Source organism: Equus quagga, chromosome 4 (assembly GCF_021613505.1).
Source record: "Equus quagga isolate Etosha38 chromosome 4, UCLA_HA_Equagga_1.0, whole genome shotgun sequence".
Lineage (NCBI taxonomy): Eukaryota > Metazoa > Chordata > Mammalia > Perissodactyla > Equidae > Equus > Equus quagga.
In genome coordinates this window covers 125,993,912-126,010,605 of record NC_060270.1, presented here as the reverse complement: position 1 = coordinate 126,010,605, position 16,694 = coordinate 125,993,912, and the positions used below count along the sequence as shown (strand labels likewise).

Here is a 16,694-nt window from a genome sequence, read left to right as displayed (position 1 = left end):
CATAAGTGCTGTAGACAGAACACAATTAAAAGAGCACAATTTAAAACAACCGAAGTGTTCTTACCACGCGAGGGCATGAACTTTATATCACCGTAAACCTCCCAGCACACTACCTTCTATAATGTAGGTGCATAATATTATTATTTATTTAACAAATGGCTAAATGATAATCCAACCTCTTCCCCTAAACCTTAGCATAAATGAAATTTGAATGAATGCACATAACACAGCTAAGTCACTCTTTAATTCTTAACTTGAAAATTATTTCCTAGACCACATACTATAATTCATCCATTTTGAGATTAAATAGGTGATTTGTGAAAGTAAATATCACCTGGCAGTTTTTGCATGTAAAAGACAGAGAGGGTTTTATAAAAGATGAAAACAAAAATGATCTTTGACATCTAATCTTTTGTCCACCTCACTTTGTCTTTATGTATTCTTGGATATTTAAGGAATGTCTCAGAATCATCTCTCAAAATAAAAGGAGCTTCAATCATTTTACACATTTCATATTCAAAATATGGATTTTCATATTTCCTTAGCAGAATATTTATGGGCTTGGCCCCTTTTCGTAAAATATAAGGGATTTTCCCTCCCAATTTATAAAAGCAGAGAAAAGGCTGAAGGCACGGCTGACAGCCTTCCAGCTTTGGTAACGGTGGCCATCTGTTTTCTATAAGGTAGTTGTTGTTTTTCTCTTGTTAAATTCTCTCTGTGAAATGTTTTTCTTGAGATTTCTGTTTTAGGTCTGTGAATTCTACTGAGTGATACAACTGACTAGTGGACCATAAAGGCACAAACAGATTCTTGGGGAGCTTTGTGACACCAGAATCGCATTGTACTGATCTAAATTGTACACTTCTCCAGGGAGATTTATTACTCCCATAGCATAGGGTCATAATGATTAAAGTGATTTTAATTTAAGGTGTTAACACCTTAAAACAGATGATTATTGAGAGAGATTTCAGGTTTGTGGTAGTTCTTAGTGGTAAATTTTCCTATGAGGGGAGTGCTATTTAGTTTTTATCTGTGTTATTATAAGGAAAAGCAGAAAATATATTCTTCTCTAACAACTGGACATAAGCAAGGAAAGGCTTCAAATGGGCATGATCACATTAAGGAACAATGGTGTTCTTCATGTTTCTTCCATTTAAAGGAAGTAGGGTAATTACTTTTGAGTCTGACATTAAAGTGCTAGAATAACTTTAAAAAAATACAGATTCCCAGTTGCAAAACAAAATCAGAATCACAAGAGGTGGGGTCTAGGAGTTGATATTTTTAAGAAAATTCTTTGAGTGATTCTGATGCAAAGCTAGATTTGAGAAACACCAACTTAAAACAAAATCAAGGCTGAAATCTTTTTAAAAACACAACAAAATTAAACAAGAAACCCTTCAATTTGGGGACTACACCACCTTTAAAGTCACTAAACACATATAATTTTTATGGGACTGATTTTGGATGAAATTTTTGAATGAAGGAAGAACTGGAAGGTCATAAAATATTGTCATAAAAATAACCTGAAGCTTTAAAAGGATCTGAAAGATGACACTGGGGTTTGCCTCCTAACCCTGCAGGCTCAATGCCACCTACTTTTTAAAAATATAACTGGCAAGATATGGGTCATATTGGCTGAAATCAAAAAAATATTCTGCAATGGTTTAAAAAGCCTGTTGTCAAGGTGCCATATAATTAGCCTCAAAAACTTTCTGGCCAAGATTATATTAAACACAGGTGTGTTGCTGTGGGCAGGTAGCTCAGGTATTGTGACATTAAAAGGCCCAACTAATTGCTGCAATAGTTTTGTCCAGTATCATGTGCTAAGTTAGAAAAATTCTTCTTGCCATACAGAAATCACCGTTCCCCTCTTCCTTATGTCTTACCACTGCTGTTCTTGAAATCTGAGTGCACTCTTGTTAAGTGATGTTATTTATGTGGACAGACCAGAAGTCTGGTTGTTAAATATTTGACCTCAGGGTGTTATGTGGGAGAAACAGGATTCCCTCACTGTGATCAAAGCCCTATATGAATGGATTTCTGCCCATACAATTGTAATGCATGATTTCTCTTTCCTCCTCACCCTACTCCAGATTCTGGAAGGTTCCCATAATCGGGAGAGAGAGGAGCGTAAACTTGCTTTTGATATACATGTAAACGGGGGTGAGGCAGACAAGAAAAGTCTGGGAACCTCTGTGCCAAATAATAATGGTTGAGTTTGAATAACACATAATGATTTTTCAAATCACTTTCACAATTATTTGATGCTCAAAAGAACCTTGTGTGCAGGGACTATATTACCCTTATGTTTTAGATGAAAAAAATTGAGGATCAAACAAGTTGCCATTTGCCAAAGTTTACATAATTTTCAGTTCCAGGGTTAAAAAAGAAAAATAAAACAAAAGGCTTAGGTTTCCTCAACTCCTCAATTTTCATTCCCCCTACAACTCTCTGCCTTTTAGGGTTTCCCAACGACCAGGTTCAGAGTCAAAATACATGTGAAAGGCTTCTCAGTTAGAGCTGCCAGTTTGCCCTCTCATTCCCCATTCCTCTTTCTCTTGATTTGTGTTGGCAGAATCCTACTTACCCTGAAGGTGGAGCCAAAGCAAGAGGCCTGAAGAGCATCAGAAATCTGTGCTCTAGACTCCTGATGTTGACATTTCTTCCAGCCCTGTCCCTTCATCCACCACACATTTCTCTTTCTTCTTCTTTCTCTTCTCTTTCCCTCTCTCCCTTCTAACCATAGGGAATTACATATAGCTCCTGGATAAATTCTGCTTCTTCTCAATTTTCAGCTGACACATCACTTCCACCAGAAAGATTAACCTGAAAAATGCCTTAAACAATGCTTGTATATGCTGCCTTAGCATCCTCTATTTATTTCTATCACAGTTTTATCATTCTGCCCTTTAGTTGCTTGGTTATCTGACTGTCTTCCTCATTGGACTATAGCTACTTGGAGTTAGAATGGTGTCTTTTGTTTCGTTCAGCTCTAGTACCTAGTGCAGAAATGGCACATGGTAGGTGTTCAATATTTGTTAGATGGATAAAGGCCGTAGTCTCTCTGCTCACGGCATTAGCATTCCTAGGAGTATTTCTGTGAAGACTCCAATTTGTTCCTTCATGCTGCCAAGACCTTTTCAAGGCTCCTACAAAGCACACTGGGTTGTATACATTTCATTTTATTAAATATGGTCATTTTTGTTATTGCTATTGTTAGGCTCTTAGTTTGGAATGCATTTTTTTTATTACAATGCTATCTTGGTATGGAAAATTAGATTTGATTTACATTACTTTATGTATGCACGTTACTAAGAAACATAACTTATTCCTCCTGAGTTTTAGGACTTTTTGATGTTTTAGTGTAACTGCCAAAGAGCTGATTTCCTCTTTCCTCTTAAGAAATGCTGCAGAATGTTTCACTTGATGTGCTCTGTGCCATATCACTTTCCTTGAAATCCACCCTTGTTTAGCAACATGAAAAGAAATAAAATTTTATAAATATTTCCTAAATATTAGGGATGAGAAATACTTGCTTTTGATAATAAAACACTTAAGTATTAACAATATTTTTAAAAATAGGAAATATTAATTTGGTTTTATGTCTGGGGGAATTCATATCTGAGGGAAATCATAACTGAAGGAAATTTGGCATAGTCTCTATCACACAAAATCTTACCATTGTAAAGAATCCACATATACTGACTATTGGATAACATACATTTTGCTGCCTTGTTCTCACATTGGCTCTTTCCATTTACTAATATATTAAATTATTTAACTCCTAAGATGGACAAACTGAATTAAGCTAAATTAATCCCAAATAATTTTAAGTATAACCTAATTCTTATGTAAGAATCAATTTTTAAGTTTCTGACATCTTTAGAACACTCTAGATAGTGGAGTTCATAATTCACCATCCATGGGCTGGCATAAAGTAGCATGAAGTCATGGCTGGGAGAGGGTTACCACTGCATGTTTCATGTTCCTGTAAGTTCTGGGTAAACCCTTCACTCATGCAATGGACAAAAGGAATCCAAAGCCTGGGGGTCCATATGGTTAAAAAAACCTTCTCTTCATTTTATGAGATGAGGTAGAATAATGTTGAATATATGAATTCTGGGAACATGCCATTTGGCATGGATGTGGAGAATGATTTTGTTTATGCCTTTGAATTCCTATCTCCCAGAGAAGTCACTGGTAAATGTAGCTGGGCATGCAATAATGCCTCTGAGTCTATTATTCTGTTTAGCAATTCAGATGCTGTGAATGGCCTTATTCCCCTATAGTTGAACCTCTACAACTCCAGAGAAATTTCAATCAGTGGAGACATTCTTTAAGTTTCTTTTTGCATCTAGCCTACCCTGTGATCTCATTTGATAATATGGTCCAATCATGAAAAGTTTGGCTGAACTCATGATAAATCCCATTAGTCTTTATACTTGATATTTAGCCAATAAAGTTCCGTTAAATAACTCTAAATCACTGCTATTCCATTAACATCATAAGAATATCCATATTCACCCCATTATCTTCTAAGTCAATATGCAAATAGGTCAGGTTTACATTTTTTATTAGATCACATGTCCTCTTTTATTATTATAAGACAAAAGAGCAAACACATTTATTTCATTAATTGATTTTATTTCTAATAGTTCTTGCCAGTCAAATCAATTGAGTGAACTGACAGTTACTAAACAGGAAAAAATTTAAGTTGTAGCCCTTAGACGAGGTTTCTATTTTCAAAGCTCTTAACAGAAGATTAAATTTTTAAAAAAAGAAAGAAAATAATTAAGAACTTTTGTAAAGACTAGTTCAGACTTTAGAAAAATGAAAGGAAGCGAAGACCTGGATAAGATGTAATCTAAAAAGCAAGTAGTTGATGGTTTGCTTTAAATTGTGCTTTTATATGTTGAATTTTATTGAATTTTCCCCCAATGGCTTTCTTCAGCATCACCTTTTTAGTTTAAATAAAATAGATAGAATAAGTACGTAGTTTGCTATTAGGGGAGTAATATTTATACAACGTAAACTGAATTTTCTGGGGAAAATTTAATTTCCTGTGCCCTATAAACCAGTCTAAAAAAGAACTAAATAATAGTTGGTATGCAATCATTTGTTATCCATACTCATCAAAATGCCTGAAGGTTTATTTGTATCATGGAGATAGTTTTCCCCCATCAATATCCTGTGAAGCCTCAGGAAAGCTAGGGGAAATTTCACAGGATATTAGGATGGTAACATTTGGTGGCTGCACAGGCATAGTATCAGGAAATGAAATATTGACCATTTAGGGTTGGGAGCTGAATAGAAAGAAAGAATGGAGTTCACATTCTTAGTGTGTTTCAGTTGCTTCCCTTTGATAACAAATTTATTTTTTAAAAAACCCATCATAATCTCTCTCTCTTTTCTTACCTCTAAGGTAAACTATGCTTTGCCATTGTTTTTTTTCTTTCAAGTTAATCTGTACTCCTCTTGCTCTTCATCGTTTGGATGAGCTCAGTTTATTACTCTCATTTATTCAAAATGTACATTTAGAGTGTGAATTTTAATATACAAACTCGCCTTCCCTTTCATTCTCTCTCTAAAGAAGCAGTCTAATTGTCTAACTTATAATGTAGTAGTTAAGAGGGTGTGCTTGTCAAACACTCGCTCTGTTGCTCACTAATGATGTGAGCTTGATTGACTCCCAGTCTTCACCAGCGTGGTTGTAAGGATTAAATATAAAATTTTGGGGAGGCACTTAGCATAGCTCTTACAATAAATAGTAGTTATTAATATTTATACTGGGTTGTTCTTCCTTATATTCATCCCAATGTGCCTTAAATAGAGTTTAGAATTTTTACAATCAAATTTATTTGTTTTTCCAAACTTCTGTTTCATTCAATGTCTAGACCATTCTCCTATCCTGTAGATATGTGTGTTAGTTTTCCAGGACTGCTGTATAATGAGGTATGACAAACTGCGTGACTTAAAACAACAGAAATGTGTTGTCTCACAATTCTGGAGGCTAGAAGTCCAAACTCAAGGTATCGGCAGAGCCATGTTCTCTCTGAAACCTGTAGAGAGAGAATCTTTCCTTGCCTCTTCCTAGCTTCTGGTTATTGCCTGCAGTCCTTGACTTTCCTTGGATTGCAGCTACAGTGTTTCAGTCTCTGCCTCCATCACGTGTGTCTGTGTCTCTGTGTCTTCTCTCCTTATAAGGACACAAGTAATATTGGATGAAGGGCCCACCCTACTCTAGTATAACTTCATCTTAAATACGTAATTATATCTGCAAAGGACTTGTTTTCAAATAAGGTCAACATATCTTTTGGAGGGGACACAATTCAACCTGTAACGTATCCAACAGATGCTACTTCCTCCATTCATTCCCAAACCTCAAGAGTTATTTTAGTTTTTCTAATACCTTATCCCACCCATAGTTAACCAAGCCCTGCATATTTTCCATGTGGTGTTTCATGGATTTATCCCTTCTTCACTAACCCTTTCTTCATTTCTAGAACAAACATTTCTCTTACCTACCATGTAGCATTTCTAACTAGTGGCCTTTAGTCCCACCTGCTTCTAATTCATCTTCAGTTCTGTTGTTAGATTAATATTCCTGAGAGCTACTTATACATTCTCCTATTTATTCCCTTATTCATTTATTCAAGAAGAATTTATTGGGCATTTTCTACGTGTCAGGCACTGTTCTACATTCATGATATAGGGAGAAATTAAATGTTTTTCACCCTCAAGAAATGTATAGCCCAGTCGAGTTTACAAGTAAACAAACAAATACTGTTGATAGATTGTTGTGGGTACTTTGCTAGGTGTATGGACGAGGTGGAATCAGAGCACAGAGAAGAGAGTGACCAAATTACATGTGGGAAGGAGAAAGTTGTGAAAACCTTCTGGAGGAAGAGGCATCACTCTTAACCAAAATTTCACGTCACCTCTGTTTTCTCTAAATTGAACTGTCCCCTCCTGATATGACATGTTTTCCCTCCTTTCCATGCCTCTATTAGGTGGTTCCTGCTGTCTTCCTAGGCAGAGTGTTCCTTACCTCCACCGTCTCAAATACCTTGCATTTTTCCAGGCCTACCGTAGAACGCACTTCTATTCACCCCTCCTCAGATAATTGTAGCTTACAGTAAATCTGTCTTTTCAGATTTCTTATACATAATTCCTCAAATCTAGTATCTTATGTGAATGATTTGCTTCCTTGACTAACTGCGGTCATTGGAAAAATAACAGGATAGAAGATACTTTATATTTAGATAGTCCTTAGTAAATATTTGTTAAAAGCATGATTTTATAAATTTTCTTCTTATTTCCTCAACTAAAAGCTCTCCTGGAGTAGCTTGTGTTTCTTTTACTTTTGTATCTCTCTGGCATGGGATATAGTCAAACATAGACTCATGATACTTAAGTATCTATGAAAATGGATATGAATGGATTTGCTAAGTATAAAATAAGTAAACTTTTATCTCAGGTATTTGATACTTTATTTTGCACTGTTTTCTAAATTATAAACTGGCATCTACAGATGAAACTATTGTCTTTCAAACTAGACCTTCTACAGTACAACTATTTTTGGCTTCCTAAAATGTCAAGGTAGTATAATCTAGAATTCTGAATCTAAATTTGAAAAATGGTATTTAAATTCAGCTTTGCTGAATTTCCAAATGGCTGTGGAATTGGACCTGGAAAAATGCATTTATAGTTCATCACAGTGTTGCCAGACTTAGTCATCGGTGGCAACTGAGTCCTCATGTGTTGCTGTGCGCCAGTGTCCTGGCGTCTGCACTGTTGGTTGGCTCCACCAACTGGTGAACCACACCCCTACTCCTTTCTAAGGCACCCACCTGTGAAGGCCCCAAGAGGTTTAGAAACAAGAGTGCTGTTGTTTTATCCTTAGGCAAGAGAAGAGATGGCAAAGAAATGAAAATAGGAAGTAATGAGTGACAGGAAGTGCCCATGCTCCTTCAGATCCATCCTAGCCAATTGGCAGAGAGAAGAAGTCCATTGCCAGTTACCAGCAATGAGCCAGGAGTGACCATATTATACAGCTTGGATGTGAATTTTTGGAAGAAACTACTTAGGATCTTAGTTTTCTTATTTAAAAAAAAAAACTAAAAAAGTATTAAATTAAAGAAAGCAAATAAGGAAATTACAGAACTTGAACCACTCTTTAAAATTCTCTGACCTCCAGCCTAGATGAAGTGCCCCTCCCAAGTATTCCCACAACAATCTGGGTTTGCTTCTAGTTTACACTTAAAGAACCGCGCTCTACTGGTCTGTTGATGGACTGGTTCCCTCACTAGTCTGTGAGCATATTAAGGGCGAGGAGAAATTCATTACCTTACCTCTGTATTCCCAATGCTTGGCAAAGTAACAGATAGATGATACCTCTTTGTTAAATAAACTATATTATCAAAATGCATACACTATGTTATCTAGATGTTTGCTTCAAGAGTAAGTACATCTACTTTATAATTTGAAACCATTCTTAACACCAAAGATATCGGAAGACTAAAACATCCAGGGAAACCTGGAACCCATACAGGGGATCCCCAAACTGTGCCCTTGCCTGTAAGGCTGCCATACCGTGGGGCTCATTGGATAGTGTGCATTTGTGGGTTTACACTCTCACTGATGTGCATTCAGACTTCCCTAGAGTTTGAAATACATTTTATTACCTAATAGGACACTGAAAGACAGTCAAATAGGTGATCAGTCTACTCTTATTTTAATGCCATGTGGAATTCTGTATTCCTTTCATTTCTAGCTTATTTGAAATCTGCTTTTATAAATGTAAGTTTTTTCTTCAAAATTGTTGAAGGTTGTTGTTGTTTGGGATTCTAGAAAATCCTCAGACTGATGTTCCTGAGAATTAGTTCTCTTTAATTAAAATAAAAAGCATTAGGCAAAGACCTGTCGAAACATAGAGGAAGATTTCCAGGATAAGAACCAATAATTCAAAAGGGCCCAGGGCTCATATAGGTTAATGAGAAAATAAAATTGAGTTTATAAATTTCAATGTGTATGCAAACTTTCTAGAATGAACTACTGAAATACACAAATGTGCAAACAGTTTTTCTCCTAGAAGAAAGTTTCATGACAGTTTGCAGCTTCTGGGTATATTGATTGTTTTGGGCAAGGAAGCTGTAGTCAAAATGTCTCATTCTATGATCTAAGTGTGCTCTTGTACTAGACAAGTATACAATAAAATCCACTGGATAGATGAATATTGACTAAATGGATTAAATAATGCCTCCATTCCTTTTGCCAGATAATTTGTTTGGATTAACTTTCAGCAGCAATTTAAGGCAACTTTATTTGTGATATCCTAGAATATTTCATTTCACCTAAAGGTGAAGGCTCATATTTTATCTTTGCCTATACATTAATAAGTAGAGAAACTGAGGCACACATTCCCTTTGCTGAACAAACAAGCTAGCTTATCTCACTTTTAGTCCAACCCATACTTTACGTTCTATGAGTTAGCAAATGTTCTACATTCTGAGCTCAGCATCTGCTAACCACTGTGTTCGCACAAAAGAAGTGCTCCATAGCTATCTGAGATCGAACAAATAATTTAAAATTTTGAAAACTCTAATTCTTCTTATGAATACTTTAAGAAAATAACAGGAGTATTCTTTTTCTTTATAAACATATTCTTCATGGTCACCATGTCCCCCCCTTCCTCTCCCTCTCCCACCTTCTCTCCTCCTGTCTTTGCTTTTCTTGTCTATTGTTCCCCCTGTGAGCACAGAAATTTCCCAATGAATGCGTGTGCTGTGCATCTAGAAAGTTATTAATATAACTTCCCAGTAAAGACAACAGCTTTTCTTTCTCTCCAAAATATTACTGTGGTGTTTGTTAGGTGTTGAGATTCAGTGCATATTGAGACTCGACCTCAAAACTACAACGAATAAGGCGGCTTCTAGACAATCATGAATGTGCCTTATAGAAGATAAGCTGAACATGAAGATAAAGAGATGGATTTAGATTCTGAAATGATGGTTTTAGTCTTATTTTAAAGAGCCTATTACCTGCTCTGGAAGTGATTTGGTAGGAAATACCAGACAGAAGGGTAAAATCCATTGTCATTTTTGTTCTTCAATAAAATCACCTTCTAATTTTCAGTAGCTACAAAATAGGCATAAATTAAATCTAGGTAGATCAGGACAAAATTCGGTATTATGGGTATTAGTACAAGTCTCTAAATACTACATCTAGGTGGATAAACTTAGAAATTAAGCCTTCAGGATTAAAGCCCTAGTTTTCCCTTGCCTCAGAAGTGAGCTCCAGAGGGAATGGTGAAGAAAGAGACAGCCCTTTCGGGTCTCCTTTAGACACTTCGAAATACTTTAGAATCCTTGGTAGTAAAATGAATGGGATCAAAGAGCCATTGAGAACAGTGGAATGCTTAGTTCATTGTGAAAGAAATTTTGACTTGGTCAGGGCAGGGGCAGTGAATAAAGAATAAGTCAGTAGAGAATGAAATAGAAGGAATGAACTGACTACAATGTCTGGATTTTCTCTAGAGGCCTAAATATTCCTCTATCTCAGGAAACATAGGAAAAGAAAGCAAAATGCAGCCGCAAAGAAATCACAAGATACAGAGTTGAATTGATTCAAAAAATATCTTATTTAAAATATTTTAAATATTTAAACATATTATACATTATAAATATTTAAACATATAAAATATTTAATTTTATACCCATCTTAGTATCTCATACTGAATATTCTCTTAAAATATAAAAACAACTTTTAGTTATAAAAATGAATAAAAATGAATGTTCTTTTTAGGATATAAATATCTGTAACAAAAATCATCAGTACACGATAGTCTCACAATGTCAATTATTTTAAATTTCTGTAGGTATGGCCCACATTTGAATAGCAGTGAAAAATGAGGCTTCTCTAAAAATTATGTAATAAGCCCAGGATCAAAGCAAATACTTTTATATCCAATATGGTCTAGATCTCTTCCTTGGTACTCTTATAATTGGTTCCTTTTTATATACTATAAAGTATTATAAAACGACTCCATGATTTAAAGCTGCTAACACAAACAACTAATATTCAAGAAATTAATTCAATAAATACTCACTGGGCATCTACTATGATCCTGACACTATTCTAAAATATCAGGATATATCAATGGTCAAGCCAGAATCAGTTATATCTGTTCTTATAAAGCTATAATCCTACTATGGGGAGACAAACAATAAGTATAATAAATACAATAATATAGTAGGTTCAAAAATGATACGTACTACATTAAAAGAGAAAAAAGAGCAGGAATTGGTGGATTGAGAGTGCTATTGGTGTGTGTGTGTGTGTGTGGCAATTTTCCATTTTTTATAAGGTGGTCAGAGTAGATTTCACAGTAAAGGTGACATTTGAGGTAAGACTTGAAGGAGATGAAGGAAATCTGGAGTGTGGATACTATATATTGCTCAGAGTTTGTGGCTTTCTTACTTAATTTATCTCCAGACTACATGATACCACCTATTTGAAAGAGAAATAGCTAGGCAGATTTTTGGTTCTCTTTATTTCCAGCAATGCCATGCTGGGGAGAGATTAAGTAGATAGACTTCATTCAAAACAATTCAAAACCGTTCATGCATTTAGGTAGGCAGACACATTTGGCATAGCACAGATTGCACTTAATTTATTCACTGAGGATTAACATTTGAGAAAAGGACTAGGGTTTGCTTTAGAAATTACTGTTGAAATTTCTAGTATATTCAGTATAAGGCAAGACCAATTCTCTGTGGCTATTTTTACAGCTATTCAATAGTTTGAGCTGTGTGTTTGGAAAAAAAAAATCTATGTCAAATGCATTAGCAGACTGAAAGTTGGTTTTCCAGACAAAAGTGTAGATGAGCATTGCATGTGCATTATGTGTAGTTTTAGTTTCACATTTTGGCAACAATCATTTAGATTTCCCAATGATACATGGAAAGAAACTTAAGTAGTACCAAATATGAAAGATTTTCCTTTTTATTTTTTCCATTTTAAGCAAAGTAAAAACAGCAGTTTTACTAGTTAACTGGAAAGTCTTTGTATATGAGATTGAGAAATGTTTAATGGTTGCATTAAAGAAACTAACCACTTTTGTGAACAGTTTATCTAATCTCGTTTTATTTGTGTGCTTCCCTGAAATACTGCGTATGAGTTTTCCTCTTCTTACTTTCTCAGATTTCAAGATAAATTTTAAAAATTAATTGTTCATATGTTGCTTTAGAATATAAAATATGTCTGTCTTTAGTAGAATAGAAATTTAACTCAGCTCAAATTATCCTTGAATGCCTACTCTTGTTCAGTTGGTACAATAAAAGAGAGGAAGGGGGCAGAAAAAAAGCAGTAATTTGAATAACTATCCTAGAAAGACTTTTAAACTTGGAGGGCTCATTGGAAAGTGCAAGTCTATAAGCAGATTGAAGAACAAAAGATGCAAAACTCCGCAAGCCTGTTCCAAACTCACCTACTCACCCACCCTCTCACACACTTTGAGGCTGAGGTGGAAAAATACTATCAAAGTATGTAACATCCCCCTCAACTATCCCAGGTGGCTTCATATGTATCTAATTTTTTAAATGTTGGGGATCAGATAAGGAAAGGGAAATGATGAATGTGGAATTGTTGGCGTTTGCTCAGAAGGCTCTAAAGGCAGAACTGAGTACTCTAAACGTCTTTGTCTCTCCCTTTTGATGATAAACAGTGCCTGCGAGCAGAAGGAAGGGAGGGATTTCCTTAGAAGATTCTCTGGAACTGAACCCAGCAGCTGGGGCTATGCTGTGCATTGGTGAAGGCAGCATCTGTGGTTTGGTCCAGAGGGACAAGTGGGGCTACTCTGCTGCTGCCCCTCCTTGTCCCATAAGGCATTCTCTGCCCACTTCATGAGGGCACTGGCTGACAGTTCCTGTGACTCTATCCCTTCAAAGACTTTTACAGTTAGAGAAACTTTAAATAATGTTAGTCCAGACCTTTACAACCCCAGAAGGGACTGAGGCCAGCTGGGTCAGGAAGGCTGAAGGGCTGTTATAGCTTTCTGAAAATTGTTCCAAAATTTGAGCTGCTATGACTGACACAGTCTTCTTCCTTTCTGGCTAAACAGAGGTCTAGATGTCAGAGACACACTGGGCAAGAATCACCAAGTAACCCATTTCCTTTTCATTCAAAATAGGGGTCGTAAGTGCACATCGTCTCTGGGAAGTTTAGAAAGGAGGAAAGAGAGCTTTATGTGCTATCTTTTAAATAAGTACATCAATGAACTAGTTCCTTCTTTTCTTCATTCACTCATGCATTCATCCATGGAGTGAATATATTTATCAAAGACTGATTGTATGACATTGGATGTGAAGGTTACTGAGATGAACATGTCTGGCTTCTAAGGAGCTCATGGTCCAGTGGGGGAAAATGATCTGAACAAATACTGTCTGAATAAGAGATTTAAAATTTTGACATCATGTGAGCACTCTACATTATTTCTTCAAGGAGGAACTCCAGTTAATGTCTAGGGAATGTCCAGCGTAGGCTTAGGAACTTTTATTTCATATATTTTTCAAAGTCCTTAGGTAGACCCCAATAATTTAATATACAAATAGAATCACATCTCTTCTGGACAATCAAAGTTTTAACATGGCCATTTCTGTGTAGGCTTTTTTGGACAAGTAAAATTATATAAAGGAAGGTAGACCTAGGGCGTGGCCCATAGTCATCAAGCAGCAGTTCTGATGACTGAGTTTCTAATTGTCTATTACAATAAGATGGTGGATTTGGTCTGCCATCTAGTGATTAAGAATTGAATTCTTACAACTAAATTTAAAAGCCCATAAGCTTTGTGAGAAGACAAATCTATGAGGATTTATGAGAAACACGTGACAATTGAGTTACTCTCAAATAAAATCTGGTCAGATAAAATACATCTCTTATCTCTGATATGTCAGTGCCAAGACGTCTGTGGTAATGACCTCACAATGGATTGGTTCAATTTGTTGAAACATTTGGTAAGGGTAAAAGAATCCTATGGCTTGGAAGATAAAATTTTTGGAAGTTACAACACCATGGAAGATTACAAAATAATGGCAATATCAGATATTTCCCTGTCCTCCAAATTTTAAGAAAGTTAAAGAAACATAAATAGAAAAAATACAAATGTCACAATATTGTGGTTTTGAAATTCTTATTCAGATTTTATAAGAAATATTTGTTTACCCTTGTACTTTAAGACCAACAATATTTTAAGTTCTGAGCCTTAGACAAAGGTTAGTGTCAGCTCGGGTTAATTTTATGATTTGGACAGAGGAACTAGGAGAGCAGTATTGAATCTCTCAGAATGTCGTGTTAAAATTCCATTTAGTTATGTTTTTATAATATTGTCTTTCATAGAATCATTATGTCATGTCAATTTCACTGCAAATTGGCTGCAGTTTTGCTTTCTATTTTACTTTTCTTTCCATTTAAGTAAACATCTACGTAGAAAAACAGAAGGGACAACCTAATCATAAGGCGCAAAACTACCATGTACAAACCCGAGAACTGCAAGACACCCTGTATTTTCTACCTAGTGTTTCTTTGTCCATGTCTTTCATTCAAACATTAACAATGAGAGTTCACAGAGTTTCCGTGCCCTCTGTGATGCGCATGGACTTTGTGCGGGGGAAGAGAAGGCAGGGTTTAGCAGCAAATGTGGTTTCTCATCTCCTTGCCATTTAAAAGCATTCCAACTAACTTTCCACATCATCTTAACTTTAATTATAAATTCTCAGGGGAAAAGGACCAGTGATGACTCAGAGTATAAAACTAACTTTTAACACTGTCATTTAAAGAAAGTAATACAGTGGCCCACTTCTTTGTCCCTTGGATTGAGGTTGTGCTGTCTGCAACTTTCAGAAAGAGACTGACATTCTATGAGTTAACATAAGACTGAGAGAAGGTGTCTTTTATTTCCAATCCTGAAGGAGTCACAGAGAACAGAACAACTCACCCCTGAAGAGTCTCTCACACATTTTAATGATATTTAATCGACAGCATAATTGCATATCATCTTGGTTTTTGTCTGTTTTCCCTACTATTTCCGCGCATCTAATTGTTTCATTGAGATCTACTTCATAATGATAATATATATTTTTGAGAACAGAACACATACACTTTCAATATTTTGCACATGCAGTGCTGGGCACATACCTACTTAACCTTCAGTAAGGGTGTGTGAACACTTTTGTCTCACAGAGTGTGGGAAGAGAGAGGCAAGCTAATTGATCTTATGGCAAATTTCATTTTCAGCCAATGGTAATTAGTGCTTGTGATTGGATATTTCTTTCTCAATCCTAAAACTTAAAGAATAAAGTTATTCTTAATTTGTTTACTTAATGGAATTATTCAGTGGACTGTGGATGTAAGCCCATTTCTGTATAGGTTGTGTTTTGCGGAAATGTTCATCATGGAACTACATTGTTTCAAAGTGATTATTCATCTAAAAGTAACACTACTTATTTGATGTACAAATTTCTTATTTTTTTTTTCAAAATAGTCCTACAGAAAAGCAGATTAAAGCAGGAGGATTTTTTCTCCTTGGTTTAAAATGCCTATAATAGCACTAGGTATGCAGAGTCAGTGTGGTTTTGTTGATTAGCTTTGCATTATGTGATAAACATCTTTAGGTGAAAATGAAACAGATTAGAAACATCATGCTCTTCTTATGAATAGCACAGAAGCCAGGATGTGGTGTCGTGCTCTGAAAGTGGTTTTCCATTTGCCAAGTATCTGTGATGAAAGAGTAAATATGCGAAGCAAATATTCCATACAGCGGTGAGAAGAACGTTACCCAAGAAAAACTCGAAGGCTAGGAAGATGGATATCTGCTTTATTCTAAACTGAAATCATTTCATCTGTAGTTCTGTATGATCATTCGAGATATTTTTTGTCAAATGATAATTTCTTTCATAAACTAATTGCAAATGCATTTTTTTACTTTTTAGCTTTAGTTTTGTAAAGTACAAAGTTAATGCTGGTGCAATTAAGTTAGTGAACCACAATTTAGATTCATTCATCATTCATATCCATCCACTGAACAAATACTTGTTGAATGTTGACTCTGTGCAAGGTATTGTGTCAAGCTTTAGGAATACCGTGATGAACAAGACACACCTTACCTTCACGAAGTTTACTGTCTACTGGAGAAGATAAGTAAATAAATAAAATTAAATTAATTAATACTACTTGTGACAAATTTTATGAGGGTAGTGATTTTTGCCCATCTGTTCGCATTTAGTAGTTATTTAACTACCTTGCATATAATACAAAATGAATGAATGGATGAATGGATGGATGGATGAATTCTTTAAAGCATTCTATGAAGCGTTTCAGTTGGGTAAAGGAAGTCTACTTTTATAAGGTTATCAGAGAAGAATTGTGGAAGCAGGTGACAATTAAGCCAACCATAATAGTGAGCTGTGAAAGCCTGAGATGAGGGAAGGAAAAGTAGTGCCAGGCAAAGGGATCAAGTTGTGCAAGGACCAGGAAGGAGGGCAGGCCTTGGGGTTTTACAAAGGAGTTTTGAATTCAAGTAGTTGGCAAACACTTGAAGGAATTAAGCAAGGGTGATATGATCTATGTTTTGTTTTAAAAATACTATAGTTTTGTTTCTTAAAAATCACAAAGTTAAAGACGTAATATATGTGTGTATT

The 16,694-nt window shown here is 35.6% G+C and overlaps 1 protein-coding gene across 2 annotated transcripts in view; it reads left to right on the top strand.

The window, feature by feature from the left end:
* The window catches only part of LOC124238016 (collagen alpha-2(V) chain-like), a 400,620-nt gene that overhangs the window by 311,514 nt on the left and 72,412 nt on the right, over window positions 1-16,694 (top strand). The window lies entirely within an intron of this gene.